Raw genomic sequence first — 17847 nt, 5'->3', positions numbered from 1 at the left:
CATCATGTAATGCGCGTTCTAGGACCTTACGCACCCCCACCACCTGTTGTATGCAGTGGCCTCTCGCTGTCACTTTGTGCGCGTCCTACTCTATGAGGCTGGTGGATGCTGACCCTACGTTTAGCGTGAAATGTTCCTGCAAGTATTCCCCATGTTCGTGTGTGAATACCTGGTCTGTTAGGCATTCCCGAGGGAGTTTCCATGTCGGCACTGGGGGGTGGGGTGGTTTCCATCTAAGGGTCAGTGTATGAGCATCGTGGTCTGAAAGTACTCTTCCAAGATAGTCCGTGTGCTGAGCTTTGGTATGTAGGGCAGCCGAGCATAGGAATCTATCTAGACGCACTCGGAGGTCGTGCGGGAGGGAGTGAAATGAGTACAATTTCGTTGTGGGGTTTAGCGCCCTCCATGTGTCAGTCAATGCCCAGTGTTGCACCCATGTATTGAAGAGTTCCGTTTGTTTGTAAAGCGGTGAGCGCGGCGGTGGTGGGCGGGAGCGGTCGAGGGTCGTGTCTAAGACACAGTTGTAATCCCCTCCTAGCAGCCATGGGGCATGGGTGTGGTGTGCCAACATTTTCGTGAGGCGAGTCCAAAAAACGTTTTGCTCTACGTTGGGGGCATACATGCTGCCTATTAGGATTGACTGCCCATCCAGTTGCCCTTCTAATAATACATAGCGTCCCTCTCTATCCACCACCCTGGTTTGCTCTCTAAAGGGGACGCCCGTTCTTACCCAAATCAATGTACCACTGGCGAATGCAGAGTACCCTGTGGCACATACTATGCCCCTCCACTTTTTCTGTAACCTACCAGCTTCATTCGTCATCAACTGAGTCTCTTGTAAGATAGCTATGTGGGCCTGCTGTCTTTTCAGATAAGCGTAGACTGCATAGCGCTTACTCGCCGTGTGCAGACCTCTAACATTAAGCGTGATGAACGTAATGTCTGTACTAGGGGTTTTCGTCATGTGAGACTGCTAGTTGTGTTGGTCGGTCTTCCCTCCACCTGCTGCCCAAAACCACAGCCACTCCCGCTAGTATATTCTCTTTCCACACATGTCCCTTCAGAGACCAATTGTCCGCTCCCTTAAGGGTATCAAGGTAAAATGGGAGGGAGGGTAAATTAATAACAACGTCTGGGAAACAGTCCCATCTAAAGGGGCCTATTGCTTGGCACAATAAGTCCAAACCGTACATCTCGTACTGTCTCTAGTTCGTTTGGTGCGAGGGGGTGGAGCGGCTGCGCTGCCGTGGGCCCAGGGCCTGGCCGCCCGCCGCACCGCGTCACTGTAAGTGCATTTGCTTCCGCCGTTACCTTATTCGGTGCTTCACGGTGTCCCCCGTTGGTAAACCCGCCTGGGTGTCTTGGTCTTACCGCGGTCCGTGTCAGCCGTCCTCAGATGAGCGTGTCCGCCATCTGCGGAGTTACCAGTGGCAGAGAAGCTGAGCCGTCTCTGGAGGTGCGGGCGTCGCTCTGACCCTCATCTTCGGATGTAAAGATGTGGGGGCCTCGATCCTCCTCCAGCTCGACGTCTGTCTGCCGGACCTTCTTCGCCGCTTGTAGGGCCCTCTGTCGATCCGCTATAATTTGTTCCAGATCAGGGGCGCGTTTGGTGTTGGGAGTCGACGGGCGACTCATCTGCTTGAGGGTGACCTTCTTGGATCGTAGCCGCCACCTGCTGGATGAGGAGCTCGACAGTGTACCCCCTCGCTCTGACAAGTTCTGGTTGTGGTGATCTAACCAGCGCCTCGCCTCCGCTGGATCTGTGAAGAAGTGTGTCGAGTCTTCATATTTGATTTTGAGGCGGGCTGGGAAGAGGAGGGCGTACTGTATCCTGTGTTGGTGCAGGGTTTGCTTCACCGCCTGGAATGTGGCGCGTTGGCGTTGCACTGCTTGGGAGTAGTCCGGGAATACCATCACGTTTTTATCCTCCACCCTGAGTACTTTCGCTTGCCTGGCGCCCGCAGGATCATGTCTCTGTCTTGGTAATGTAACAACTTTAGCAAGAATGGTCTGGGTGGGGAACCAGCCGGTGACACTTCTGCTACACCTAGCATTTTGAGAAATTGACATCCATGCAGCAGTGGTCATTGAAAAAAATTAGCTTCAACATTCATAAAAGGGAACGGTCCCCTGGGGACCCCTTCCCATTTCTGAATAGTTTCCAACACCCTTGAGGTGTTGGTAAAAAGTGAATATGTTGCAACAGTAATTCTTGAGCCACCAGCTTGCTCTATGACTGACTACATAGAGCACCTACTCTGGCTGGCTGTCATCACTGCATACTATAGGTTGTTCATCTTTCTCATGGATGGACCCTGTACGGTATTTATTTTGGTTCCCTCTAAGTACCTTCGGGTAGATGTTGCTCTATACAAATTCATTTAATATCACATAACATAACTGGTGCACACCATGCACCACCCCCCTGTTACATCTGTGCAACCACATAGGGCATTTATGATGGCTGCCTGTAACCACTGGCAGCCTGTAGATCACTCTTCTGTAATTGTTGGGTAGTCACTAAAGAGCATCTCCTATGGTTGTCTTTCTCTTGCTCATAGGTTATTCCTCTTTAGATAGCTTTGTCCATTGCATGCCTGCAAGGCACAAATATGTGGCTCCAAGCGATTTATTGTTTTGTAATTGTATTGATATAGTGCTTACTACCCCTAAAGAGACATTGAAGCACTTTAAGCTGGGCAGCATGCTCCTCCGGATCCAAGGTCACCTGTATGCCAGTGGTTATTGTTAGTGATTAGGATTAATCTTGTGCTCACAAGAAAACCATTCAGTGCATTTACGGCAGTGTCTTTGTGGTAGATTAAATTAGTAGAAGATAGGTGTGCTCATTAGTGGGGGTGGGGTATTTGAGTTCATGCAGATGGTTAGGGGCATTAGAAGATGACTTAGAGGAGATTAGGTTGCTAGGTTGCACAGTATTTCTTTGATTGTATATGTTTATGTCTTTTGTTGTCGTAATTGTGAGTGTAATTGTTTGAGCGCCCTTGTTTTCACTTGAGTTTATTAAATATTTTTTGGGCACTGATTTATGTAAGGTTTTTTGTGACATTGTGACACTCATAGTCTTTTTTTCCCCTTCTAATTTGTCTTCCCTCTACTTTTTGGGTGGGTTTGTTTCTCTTGGTTTGGCCAAGTCTGATTTTATTGCTCAAGAACCATTGTTTGGAGGATATAGGTTGCACAGTATGACTTTCAAAGACTGTGATCTTTGATATGAGGTGGGTCAATTTGCAGAAATACAATAATAGATAAGACAAGCATGCACATGACTTAGAATAGGCTGTGCTCAGAATAAGGAGGCATGCAGAGAATGGAAAGTAAGAGGAGGGGCATTCAAAACAAAAGGAGAGGTGACAATCTGAGGTTATAAGTCAAGGTCAACTTTTCATGCAGGGTTTTAGGAAAGATTTGAGTTAGCATTCCACGATATGCTAACTTATTGAGGTATCAAATGACTATTTCCACAATATGCTAAGTTAGCACATTGTGGAAATAGTCATTTGATACCTCGATACACGAGTTGTGTTTTTTCCACATGGCAGTAAGCAACAGTACGGGGATTATTTAAACTATATGGAGAGGCATTGGTCTAAGCAAGGAGGGAGCAGGTTAGTTCTTGAGCAGCGTCTCACAGGGTGTTGGATTGTGTATTAGCATGTTGGAGGTTCATTAAGGTTGGCACTTTGTTAAAACAGACGGCTCACTACCAACGTGATCCAGTGGAATCTGGACGATTAAGGAAGGCAGTTATCACGTAAACGAGTTTCCAATAATGACATGACTCGAGAGGGGGCGATATTTTGGCAGTGGACTGCATGATAGGATCACCGGCATGCTTGAATAGGCGTATGGTCACAAGCCACGCTTTGTAGTGACACACAAGGTGAAGCAGAGTTAGAATGGATCATGACACAATGATTTCAGGGAATAAGCATGATCACTCAGGGGGTCACTATGACAGATACCTTTTGGCTACATGATGTTGGTAGATTGGTAGATGGATACGGTCCAACCTAAAGCCCTGTATGTTCTTATTGTTCGTTTAAACAGATTGGCCCCTGACGAAGAGACACATCGTCCTGAAATATATTTGGGCGGGCAAGAAGAATGTGAAAGATGTTGCAGGAAGACACTTGTGATATCCAATTTGGATTTTGTTTGATTGATGCATTGTTTTAATAGATGTATTGTGGAACAGTCACATGCAATATAACACGTAATTCATTGTGATTTGTCAAACAATTACAACAAATGTGAAATTGAAGAAATTAAGTAATTTCAGTAAAAAAAGTTTGAGTGGCAGTTGTCAGTCGTGCATGTACACTTGTTTCAAGTATCGTTACTTGATTTTCAAGACGTGGAAGTCTGTGAAGCATAAGGTACAATATACCTTTCAATGTAGCACACACAAAGTCAGAGTCCTGTTTAGCGCAGCATGTCACCGTTAGGTCTCAAGGCGCTTGCGGATAAATCGACTCACCTAGATTCTAATGTCACATTAATTAGGGAACAGCCAGGTTTTTAATTCTTTGCGGAAACCCAAATGGTCTGGAATGGACGAGATGTGAGGGGGAAGCTTATTCCAGAAATGAGGGGCAAGGTAAGAAAAAAATCTGCCACCGTATCTCACAGTGCGTGTTTGTTAAGGGGTTAAAAGAAGTTTAGAGCTGGATCTCCAAATTCTGGTTTGCTGATGTTTTCGAATTTTTTACCTAGGTACCCTGGGCCTGTGTGATAAATACTTTTGTGTGTGAGGTAGAGAATTTTATATTGGGCTCCCAACCTGATTGGAAGCCAGTGAAGGGCTTTTAGGTTGGCACAAGATGATGATCTTAAGGGTATATCCAGAATAAGTCTGGCAGCAGTGTTTTGAAGGGTCTGTAATTTAGAATGGAGGTTCGTATTGATGGAAGCCAATAAGGCATTACCATAGTCTACTCGACTCATAATTAGGCCCTGCACCAGTGGCTTACGGGTTTCAATTGGTGACCATTTGAAGATCTTCCGCAATTGCCGTAAAATGCCATAACAGGTGCCCAGTACACGGTTAACGTGTGCTTTCATCGTGAGCTTATTATCAATGGTGATCCCCAAATTGTATATAGTTAGTTTAGGAGACGGACAAAGGACCAATGCCTTGGGCCACCAGTCACTGGACCAATGATCTTCAGCCCTGCCGAACAGAATGATATCCGTTTTGCTGTTGTTCAGTTGCAGTTTATTGTGACCCATCCAGCTGTCGGTGTGGGTCATGCAGTTTTTGTACCGGATGATGGTATCCACGGGGTCAGGGCCGAAGGCGACCAGCAATTGGGTATCATCAGCATATGATACAGTTTCGAAACTGTAAGATCAAATTATCTTGGCCAAGGGAGTAACATAAAGATTGAAAAGCATAGGGCTCAAGATAAAACCCTGCTGTACTACAATACATACTGGCCTGCTGCAAGCTGCCATAGAACCAAGATGCACAGTGGTAGAACGATCTTTTAGATAGTTGTTGAACTATCTCCCAGAGCCCTTGTAACAAAATGTCATGGGAAATGGTGTCAAAAGCGGCGATAGGTCCAACAGAACCAGAATAACCGATTCTTTATTATCTAAGGCAAGCCTGATATTGTCTACCATTTCAACTACCGCCGTTTCGGTGCTGTGTGCCGCACGAAACCCCGATTGAGAAAGGTCGAGAAGGCTATGCCTTTCTAGATGGCTAGTCAGTTGTTTATTTACCAGGGCTTCGAGAGCTTTACCAAAGTAGGGCAGCAGCGAGATGGGGTAGTAGTTTGAGTGATTTAATTTGTTAAAGGTTTCGAACGGATTAGAAAACATTGACTGTTCTACACAAACCCCACTGAGTTTACTTTCCTAACTAAGCCAAATATTCCTGATGCTTAACAATAGGTGAAACTTTTCATGACAGATGTAGTCAGTGAAGTTTAGGCTTTGTATGATATGTTACCTACTATACAAACGATGCAGCTCTTAGGGAACAGCCTGTCAGCAAGTCTTGTGACTTCTCTATAAGATGAGTCATTTCACGGTGCTGTGTAAAAAAGCTATAGAAAATGGGCAGGGTAAGATGTGGGCAAACACTGTTTACAGGTTATATGCGATGGAAGAACTACAGCACAAATTGTTTGTATAAAACAACTTGGGAAACAAATTAATTAACCAAAATTAATAATTGTACTCCAGGTATGTCATCCTCACGTTGAACTCTTCCTTTTGTCACTATGCACGTTCATATCAGGCACTCATTTGAGCACAGGATTGCCAATAATGAACATTAGTCAGCTAAGCACTGGCTAATGTTCCCCTAAATACAATTGATTAAGTGATGATAGATACATGTCAACACATCCATATCTGGACTTTTGGTGCACTGGAGACATGGATATCTTTACTGGAAACTGAAATGTCCGAAGGTTAGATACAAACATGTCAGCTCAGGACATACATATGAACCATTTACCTACACTACACAATCTGTGCTGCTATCACCCAGTTCCAACAACCCCCTCATGGAATTCACAAGTACTACCAGGAGGCCTTGTCACTCGATATACAAACAAGCGCCTACACTACAAACTGGCATTGACAATATCAGTATTCAAATGTGTAGCTTATAAACATTAAGAGGCACAACTATACATCTGAATAATTGTCTTGATGGTGACCAGCGCACATCAACTGTCAACATTGATGGCAAGAGTCATGTAATGACTGCTGTCTGCCCATAACAACTGTTTGCAATCAAATAGACACAGGTCCGGGCCTATGGCAGATGATTCCTCAAAGAAAGCTCCATAACTGCAGCAACAATGACATGCACACAAAACAGCAGTTTGACCTAAAGAAAGGCATGTCAGTAAGATCAGAAGTGGGTAGACACACAAGAGATGACTCCAATGTCTGTGTCCCATCAGTGTAGGAGATGACCTAGCCATTCTGAACACAATTTAACAGGGACATCCAGCTATTGAGCTCTTAAATCAGAAACATTGGATGTTTATAAACCTCCATACCTACGCTAAATTGCTTACTCCAAATCCTCTTCCAACATCATACCTCCAATCCAAATCTGGTGATATTTCAATAATGGACATAACCATGGTTTGACTCCTGACATGTTTTCTACATTTTACAGATTATCTCACCCCTGCTGCATGGCAGAGCCAGGCCAGGGAGCATACTCCCCCATCAACCCAGGAAAAAGCTCACAAAGCCCTCAGTGAAGACCCTGATCTTAGATCCGTGGACGTCCAAAACAGACCTGGCACTTCTAGGCATCTTTTGCAGGTGGACTCAGTTGGGCTCGCCGGGCCCATACCTCCCACCACCTCACCGGGTACATCTCGCCCTACAATCACTGCCCTTAGCACAGGTGGTCCTATCCTGTGCACCCAAGTACAGTCTTCTTAGGTGGCCACCACCATCCCAGTCACTGTGGAGGCATTAGGCAGTCTGTTGCACGGGTCATGGCCAATGGGGCTAGAAGTGGTGGGAGAAGAAATGTAGCCCACAGTGGATCCTAATGCCCATGCTGATTGACACAGGTCATGGAACTCTACCATGACTATCATGGTGTGTTTGGCCAGGTCATATGAGTGATGAGGGAAATGACGGAGCAGCACCATTCCACCGACCAGAGGCTTAAGGCTATCCAGCAAGAGGTGAAACACACAAGATGATGGACGGAATGTTGCACAATGGCAAAACATTCACCCCCAGTCACCGATCTGGGTTTAATCCATTGCTATTTTGCTCACCAAGCCACCCCAGTTCAGACATGGCCATATGCAAATCAGTCTTGACCCTGTGCCTCATGGGAACAGTCCAGCCCGAACTGCCAAGCCATGTCTTCCCTGGACGGTCATCAAGCATCCTAGGACCGGATTCTGGCTATCAGCCGTCTTCAGCCAGGGTAGCTTGACTCCAGTGGCCAAGGGCCATTTGTATGAAGGTAACAATTTGCGATTCTGAATTTGCGATTTTTTGCGAATTGCAGATTCCGAATCGCAAATCGGTATGTATGTAACAAATCGCAAATAAATTGCGATTCGGTAAAAATCGCTATTTATCTGCGAGAACCCAAAAAGCGATTCCTTAAACCCAAGAAATCGTAAATTTGCGATTCCTTAATGGAAAAATTAGCAAATTTGCTAATCAGCCAATCGGAAACTCTGGTGCAGCTTGATGACATCACTACCAGGAAGTGACTGACTACCCATGCTGCACCAGAGTTGCTGAGGGAGAGTCACAGTGAGGGAGAGTGGGAGAGTGAACAGTGCTTCAGAATCAACATGGCTGCAAGTGGAAATATGCCTATGCATGAAACACAGCAGAAGCAGCAGCAGCAGGAGGGAGAATGTGTAAGAAAAAGAAAACTAAAATTCTCAAAGGCTGACCTGGAGACATTGATCCAGGAGATGGTGCCAAATCATGATTTACAGTTTGGCAAGAATTCCCTGAAGGTCCCAGAGACCCTTAAAAGGCGCATTTGGGTGACATACAGGCAAAAGTGAACGCGCTGGGAGTGACACTCCGGAGTGTGGATGTACAACGAAAGCGCTGGTACGACCTGCGCCAGCGCTCCAAAGAGAAGTTAGCTGCCAGGCTGGAGCAGTCAGGGCACACCGGTGGAGGGAGCTCAACTGTGCCAGACTCCACACCTCTGGTGGAACTTGTGGAGGGTACCCTGCTACCAAAAAGCGTGACGGGCGTGGCTGACCTAGACAGCTCAGATCAACCAGCATCTAGACCAGGTAAGAAGCATGCCATCACAACCCTAACACCCCCCAGACACCCCCCAGCAGCGACCTAGGGTCAGGGAAAACAAATTTCAGGCCAAAGCAGGTACACAGGCAGACACAGCAATGCATCTTGGGAGATGTAGTCACATGAAATTCAAAGTTGTGTTTTTCAGCCATGCTAGTCAAATATTGCATGTGCAGGTCAGGAAAGGGAAATAAAAAAGTAATGTATTCCCAAACTGTGAAATATTTTATTTTCACATTGCAAATGAGTACAGTTAATAAATGTGTGCTGTTCTGTCCACAGCACCATCTATGACACAGCCTACAGGCAGTGGAACATTGACCGAACGTCCAGACTCTGGAGACGCAGGGCAGGAGCAACAAACAGATGGGGAGGACAGCCCTGTCAATCCTCGCAAAAAACAGAGGAGAAACATAGTTAGACCTCTACCACCAATGGAGGATGAGGCAGAGGACAGCCATGGAAATTTTCACTCTGAAAACACACTGCCACAGCAAGAGTCCCGTCCACAAGACAGCCAAGTCCCACAAGGCACAGCCAGGCTCAGACATGGCAAACCCAGCAATTTTGGAGATCGGGTGATGAATCTGTGTTTGCCGGCCTGGAATTGAATATGTTGCAGATGCAGCGCCTGCAAGCGAAAAACATTAAGGCATTACAGTGAGAGGTGAGGGCAGGGCTCATGGGAATACAAAGTGAACTGAGGGATGCCATGCATGCGCTTTGTGGTGAGCTGCGCGCAGAACGTGCTGCTAGGCGCCGAGAGCTGGAGCGCATGGACTGATATACATGGGCCATCAACCGCTTGGCCTCTGCCACAAACATCCAGAACAGGCGCAGCATTGTGATGCAGCGAGAGTTTGCCCATGGCATCCAGGATATCGCTACAGCAGTTGTGCAGGCAACATCTGCTCTTGATGAGCTGCGGGCAGTACGTACTACAGGCCCTGGAGTACTAACTCCTAGTGAAGAGGACGCACAGTCAGTGCGGAGCAGCAACACTCCACCTCCCATCATGGAGAGACGCCGTAGTGGCAGGAACAATAGGCCTGCTACGTACAATTAGGATTACGCAGTGCAACAACCAGCAGGGGCCTTAGCTAGGCTGCGCCGCATATGGGGGATTCATTATGATAGCATTGGGAGAGGTCAACTACAGACTTGACTTTGCAATCACTCCTGTTTTAATTGTAACACTGTGAGAAAAACATGTGCATGAATATAGGAGTGTGACTAGTTGGCATGAAGGACGTGTGGCATTGTTTCTTCTGCAATTAAGGAATTAAAACACAGTCACACACATAAGATTTGTCATTGTGTCATTATTTCTTACCTAGAAGTAGTTGCACGTCATCTCATCACGCCTCTGGGGCCCAGCTGCAGTACCAGCTACACCAGCTGCCATACGTCCAGGTCCAGGCCCCTCCACGTCAGAGGATTCAGATTCACTCAGCTCCACTGGGGTGCCTTTCCTGGTGGCGATGTTGTGCAGCATGGCACATGCTACCACTATCTTGCAACATGTTTGTGGGCTGTTTTGGAGTGCACCTTCACTTTTATGTATGCATCGGAATTTGCTCTTCAGTATCCGAAATGTGCGTTCAATGGTGCCTCTTGTAGAAATGTGTGCTTGGTTATTTCGCCGCGCCCCAGCATTAGCAGGATTCAGGTAGGGTGTCATGATGAAATCCCAGACTGCATAAGCACTGTCACCTGTGGGTTGAAATGTCAATGGTTAGTCACTGAACTGCACATGGTGGTCAGTAGAAATGTGCCCTATGTTTATATGCATTTAACTAGTAGTTATCCCTTACCAAAATCACCTCTTGAGAGTCTACGGTATATCCCACTGTGACGGAAGATGAAAGCATCATGTGTGCTGCCTGGATACTTTGCTACTATGTCAGTGATGATGTTTTTGGCATCACACACCACCTGTATGTTTAGTGAATGGTAGCATTTCCGGTTCCTGAATACGTACTCATTGTTTGAGGGGGGGATATTGCAACATGTGTCCCATCTATGCATCCTATGACGTAGGGGAATTGGGCAATTTGGTAAAAGTCCTGCTTGGTCTGGTCTAGTGCCTGTGGGGGGCTGGGGAAATAAATGTTGTGTTGCATCCTCTGTGCCATGGCATCGAGGAACCCATGGAAAAAGCGCGAAAGGGCACTTTGTGACACCCCTCCTTCTGTGGCTATCACCCCCTGAAAACTACCTGAGGCAACAGGTGTAGTGAACACAGGACCTGGATGTGAGTGGGGATGGCTTGTGTCCTGCGTGTGGGGTGTTCAAGATAGGGTCTGAGTTCTTCAATTAAATCTAGTATACTGTCTTCCCCCAGTCTGTAGTGGGTGTAGATGTCCTCCTCAGTGCGCTGGTAGATGGTGATGCGTGCACGGAATATCCTCTACTAGCGTCTCCTCCACTGCGCAGCAGCTCTGAGTCGCATCCTCCTGGCTATCAAGAAAAGGCCCGCCATCGTTGGAAAGGGTCTGTTGCATTCTGGTACTCCTTATATAGTTTGCACCTGGTTACCACCTGCTCCCACTTGGTGGTAATTGCGATTCTGTATTTTGCGAATTTCCCAAAATCGCTAATTGCGATTTTTTCATACATTTGAGTGCGATTTTTTTGCGATTTCCCGTTTGCGATTTTTGCACAATGCGAATTTGCAAAAATAGGTAATCGCAGGAAAATCGCAACATTTTTCATTCTCGCAATTTTAGGGATCGCATTTTTAGCGATTCCTTCTTTAGCACGAAATTTTCCTACATACATGCCATTTTGCTATTTCGCATTTGCAAACACAGAAATTCTGCGAATTTCGGCGTTTGCGACTGTGATTTAGCTTGATACATATGGCCCCAAGTCAGAGCAAATGTTGTTTATGGCATGTGCTATCTTGTGTATTGTCACACTGTCCTAAACTTTATGCCTTGTACTTTAGATGGTGTGATTGATATCCTGCCTGAGGTGTTTCAGATGTGCCCTTGGTTGTATTTGCCAGTGATTCTGTGTTGTCCCTTTAGGTGTCATTGGCTTTTGTGTGGGATATGTGTGTGAGTATGATAAAGCTTTGTGGCTGTGAAGGTGTGTTGGAGCTTTAGGACCCTGTCATACTGGTGTTTTATTTGGGCTGAGAACAGGAGCAAGGATGTGTCTATTAATGATGGGGAAATGGTGACTAATGCATCTTGTCCAGGTTTCTGTACACAATGGCAGGGGTGTGGTTTTCATGCTGACTTGGTGGTGTGTGGGGTAATGGTGAGGTGCAGGACTTGCGACGTTCGATTTGTACCTGGATATGTGGTGAGTTAGTTGTGGCGTATGTGTGCAACAAAACAAACTGAAATGTTGAGGGTTAGTGATGTGGATGGCCTCTTACTGCAGGCATTATTTTCAACTTTCATTGTTGACTGACACCTGTCCTTCAGTGTGGGGTGTATAATGGATATTTTGGGACTGCAAGGCCACCCTTCGACTTCTATTGGGCCTGTCATTGAGGTACACTGACATGTAGCGCTCATACATAAAAGGGTGTGATTTTGTCATTAAAATGGGGGGTAGCTTTTAGTTTTTGCTAAAATAGTGCTGGACTATGGCTTGTGAGACAATAAACAGGCAAGGGGCCTGAGAGAGGTTTGGCAGAAAGTGGTAAGGTATGTGATAGGTAGTTTGACAAGGTCAGTATAGATATTTTGTTACATAACCAATTTAATTTATTTGGGTTTTTTATACACAGAGTATGCAAATGCGTGCAAGTTTAGGTCTCTGTGTTATTACATTCTCCTGCATGAAAACAAAGGACTTCTCACATTGACCAAATAAGGGCCCCTGTACCCAGATATGTCGCAGGAGATGACTTGTCTCAGTGAGCAGGTTATACACCACATCCCCCCATGGAGCTACACACCTACATGTGTACGATTAATACATTTGGAGTATACACCTCCATTGGCTAGTCCACGGCGACGCATCATTTTGCACGTGAAGCGCTAAGAATATGTGGTGGTGTGACTTACCGGAGAGGGCGCCCGCGATGGCATCTGCTTCAGAGGTAATTAAACAAGGAGATCAGCAAAATCGACAGGTACGATGGCCTCCATGATTTCAAAGGTCCAATGTTGATATGCAAATGTGAGTTTTGGGGTTTATGTCCCTCCCATTCCTCCTCCTGTGTGGTGGCAGTTGGACTGCCGCGCCTGAGCCAGCAGAAAAGCAACTCGTAATTGGCTTTGTGGTTTGAGCGGTGGACTTTGCCTTCCAGGGCCTCATTGGAGTGTTTCGCGCCCATTGCACAGACGGCACTGGCGGTGTCAGCAGAACTGTGCCAACGCTCATGCCGCCATATATTGCAATTCGTAATACGGCAGAAGGAGCACCACCATCAAACCACCACTGCTGCTATGGCAGGCCACGGACCTCCAAACTCGTAATCGGGCACTATGTTCTGCTACCAGAGGATCTTAGTACAACTTTCTTAGTGACTTGTACGGTATTTTCATGTGGATGCAATCTTAGTGCTGCACTCACCCCTCTGCAAGCCAGCATATTTAGTCAGAAGTTTATTTTTGTCCAAGTATTTGTCTCTATATAACCCATACCATATAAAGGAGTATACATAGATAAGGTGTAGGGGTGGAGCTTGCCTGGCCTGAAGATAGCTGCCTTTTAGGTGAGCTCCTTCAGCTGCAAATAATCCTACAACATTTTGGTGCTGTTTATTTTAAGAAGAAAAGGGAAAGGTGTTGAAACGGTTTGTAGCATGCCGGGCTAGCACAAACGCTCAGATTGACTGCCTCTCTTGGCGAGAAGAGAGCTCTGCCGGCAGCAACATGACGTCCGCACTGTCTGTTTGAGGATTGCTGCGTGAGAAGAATATGGCCAGGGACTACCTAATACCCCCTCCTCCCTTATCAAACCTTATTTAATGACATGAGAAGGATTCTTTGGAAGCGGGGCTCGTACAACCCCCGGCCATATTTCTTAAACATAAAAATAAACAATTTTTTTTAAGATAAACAAATATTTACATGATTACGCAGAAAACATTTGCATTACATTGATTACAATTGATAAGTACAGATATCAGATGGCTAACCTTAACATAATTCTAGTACAAAGTTATTTCCTATCCGAATCTAACACATCATTCATAATCATACAGCATTTACTTTTCTGTGTATCCTATCTGGGAGTACAGCAAGGTCACTAACTGGTGTCAGATCCTTATCAAATAACCACGCCCTCCCGCCGGAGTGTGCATGCGCAGAGGGCTCATTTACCGTGAGGGTACTCCCCCCCCCACCCCCACCCCCCGGTTACCCCCATATGCTCTATTAACTCCATTAAAGGGGGCCCTTGCAGTTCTGCACCGTTTACTGGTGCCATTGTGCATGTGCAGGGTGCCCAACCAGCCTAGAGAAAGCGTGACTCCCCCCTCCCCCGCACCCATGTAGCCAACCAGCTGCAACTGCCCCTGGAGTTCTAGGAGAGACCACTTGTCCCTCCCCTTGGGCGACCCCATTCAAGAATGGCGCCGTCCTCTAAGGACCTTACATTTTCTGCTCACCAATCATGACCTTACCGCCTGACCAAGGAATAGCACTAAATACGACGGTTGATGACCTGTAAATGGGATAAAGTTCTAAGGAACAAAACACACTAATACAATATACACACGTAATCCATTACATATGTCACACTTTGTGATAACAACACAATTAAATCACAGCACCAATATTCTGCTTTAGGGGATGGTGGGTGGGGAAAAAGAATTACAGCCTCTCTAGCAAGGCTGGTGTGGCAGGCTGTGGAGCGCGAGGTCAAGAGGCAGACAAACGGCGCTCCACAGCCTTTTAAATGTTTCCTGCCAGGCCAGTTGTAACCAGCCTGACATTCCCCCCTAGCACGACCCAGAAGTGATTCTTTCACTTCCGGGTCATTCAAGGTACTGGGGACCAATCAGTGTTGAGGCGCGCCTGTCGCGTCATAGCTGCGCGACAGGCTTGCCTCCGTGATTTCCGCCGTTCTCGGGGCAGCAGAGGAACAGATCAGCTGGCGGCAGAGTAGAGGTGCTGCTGCTCAGAACAGAACACTAGACGAGCATGCCCGGTCTGAGATCAGCAGGGGCTTTGCCTATTGGGTACGCACAGGACTAGTGGGAAGCCTGCAATGTGGAGGGCAACGGCCTGGATGGCCTGCAACACCAGGCTTGGAGGGTGCCAGCACTGATGCAGTGTGGTGGCTGTGTTTGGACCCGGGAGTCTCCAATGAGGAGATTGCAGGGGCTCCGGCAGCAGACTGAGGAGCAGAGCAATATGACGAGCCTTCAAGCTCATCACGCTCGGGGCCACTGTGCGAAGCTCGTAATGCAGTCCCATTGAAGCTTCAGGGAGTTGTGAGGTACTGTGGCAGGACCTTTGATGGTAGTCAATCGTGGCTGGCACCTGGGACAGCTTCTACACGTGGGGACGTGGCTGGCAGCCCCTTGCCACGAGCTTGGGTGTCCCTCTCATTGGAGTGCAGTGTATTGACAGGGACAAGTTACGGTAGGTGGAAGAGGAGTGCACTTAAGGTCCCATTTCACCCTGACTGGTCCATACCTCAGAAGATGGGCGCAGTGGTGAGGAGGTACGCAACTGCATTGGGAGCAGTATAGACTATATGCTGGAGGTGTTTGAACGATGGGCAAACCTGATAAATCACAACTCAAGCAGCAGTTTGTCCTGCATAAAACAATCGAGAAGGTGGCTCTGCAATGGAGGATGCGATGGCTGGTGCTGGGCAGCATGAGATTGGCAGTGATCTGCAGATCATACTTAAAGAGATGGAGCATAGCCTCACCAAATTTGATGGGAAAAATGATGCTCTCACTTTCTGGATGGACAGAAGGCCAGAGAGCCTGTACAAGCATACTGAACAAATGGATATGGTGGAAATACAGGTGTCAGAGATTGAAGATGAGCAGGTGGCTACTACAGCGTCTTATAAAATATTAGACACAGTAATAGCAGCTGGGTAGACTAAGGTTGAGGTTCTAGGAGACCTCATTGCAACACCTTTTGGATCGTCGGAGTAGCTGAGATTACAACACCATAAACATGGAGAAATTTGTGGAGCAACTTCTGATAGACACTATGGGGAATTACTTTTTTGTAGCTCTTTTTGGTGTAACGGGCACATCGGTGCCTCGGGCCACGGCCCATGCTGGAGGGGCTTCTGTACCCAATAAAAGCAAGGATACTGAATTATAGAGATTGCGAAGCAGTGCTCTGGAGAGCCCCTGAAATGAAGGTACTGTGAAGTGAAGGCACAGTGATCTCAGTTTACTCGGACTTAACACAACAGGTTCAGGAGGCACAGAGGCAATTCACAGAGGTGAAGCGGAAGTTACAGGAGCTCCACATTGGCTACAGCATGTCCTACCCAGCTTGACTGAGGGCAAGGATTGATGGAAAAACCTAAAATCTTTGTTGACCTCAGGCAGTTGCAACCGTTCCTCAAACAGCAGGCGGCCACTGCAACAGAAGAAAACTACAGAACTGCAGCATTGCAATGAGCATGATTAGTGATCTACAGAGGTGAAGTAGTTTGCAAACGGCCATTTGCCGGCTGCGAGGTCCTACCGGTGAGGTACAGCGGGGGCTGAACGCTGGTGCCCCTGGGCACAACTCACTCTACCTGTGCAGTATAGACGTCAGGTGCCTTTGGTCTCGGTTAACTGTGCTGACTTTCACCAAGCTGCAATGCCTGATGTTGCCTGGGAGGCTAGGCCCATCAGTGGCATGCAGCAGTGGTGGCAGTGTGTACAAAACTGGTGAAGGATATCTCCAATGCATATAGAGGTAAAGACTTGCAGTGGGCTGATTCTGGCTTGATTTTTTCCTGTTACTGTTGTCCGACAGTTTACACAGCACACGTTATGTATGAAGGCGGCTCCTTGTTGCTATTAGTGACAGGAGGGTAGGAATCCGGAGCACAACCTAGCTGCAGTGCTTCAGGATGTTGTTCTGTTCAATGGGCATTCAGTCTTACATATCAACTGAGAAAAATCCTTAATATTACCCTTTACGGCAGCTACATTGCCAGTGCAAACAGACTATCCCTTGCAATGGACCGCAGAATCAGTGAGGTACTTGGGAATCCAGGTCCATACTGATCCGACTGTAGTTCTGTTGAAGAATCATGGCAAGATGCTCAATAGGCTGATGGATGCAATGGATAACTGGATTAAGCTTCCGTTGTCGCTCCGAAGGCAATTAGCGATAATGAAAATGGTAGTGCTGCCCCAGTTTTTGTTTCTCTTCATGAGTATACCAATATTGCTCCCACGAGCCTTCTTCAACACTTTGCAAAAACAGCGGACATGGCTAGCATGGCCAGGCAAACAGCGGTGGGTTAGTTGAAGCCCTTTTATTCCAATGGGTGTTGCGCGCCTGGTGGTGCATGTGGTTCCCTATGGGACAAGAGCAAGGGTCAGCAGGAAAGCTGCTTCAAATGTATTTGCGGAACACGGGGGACTTCTTCCAGAATGGGACACGGGCACAGCTGGGAGCAGGTGCATGTGATAGAGGGTACTCACATGGCATTGGAAAGGTTTCAGTACTTTCGAGTACAGCACACCATGTGTGAGCGGCTCAGCGATTAATTGGAAGAGCCCCCAAAGTTGCCAGTTTTGACATACCTGCTGCAAACGAATCCCCGCAGCATCTTATCGCGAAGCTTTACACATACTCAGAGAAACCACGCTCAATAGGTATCAAAAAGGCAAGGCAGGACTGGCAAAGTGAGTTAGGAGTGGATATAACTGATAAACAATGGATCTACTGCACTTTACTCATTAAGACGGTATCTCTAAATAGTTAGCATAGGTGGATACACTTTAAAGATGTCAATAGGGTGTACTACACTCCTGCCCGTCGGTTTCATTATGGTCTGCAAGACCGCCAGGATGCCATAGGTGTACAGCTGGAGAAGCGAAGTTCACCCATGTGGCATGGTATTGCCCCGGAGTTAAGCACTACTGGGGTAATGTATTTTGTG

This window comes from Lissotriton helveticus, chromosome 5_1 (assembly GCF_964261635.1).
Source record: "Lissotriton helveticus chromosome 5_1, aLisHel1.1, whole genome shotgun sequence".
Classification (NCBI taxonomy): Eukaryota; Metazoa; Chordata; class Amphibia; order Caudata; family Salamandridae; genus Lissotriton; species Lissotriton helveticus.
This window is presented reverse-complemented; position numbering follows the sequence as displayed.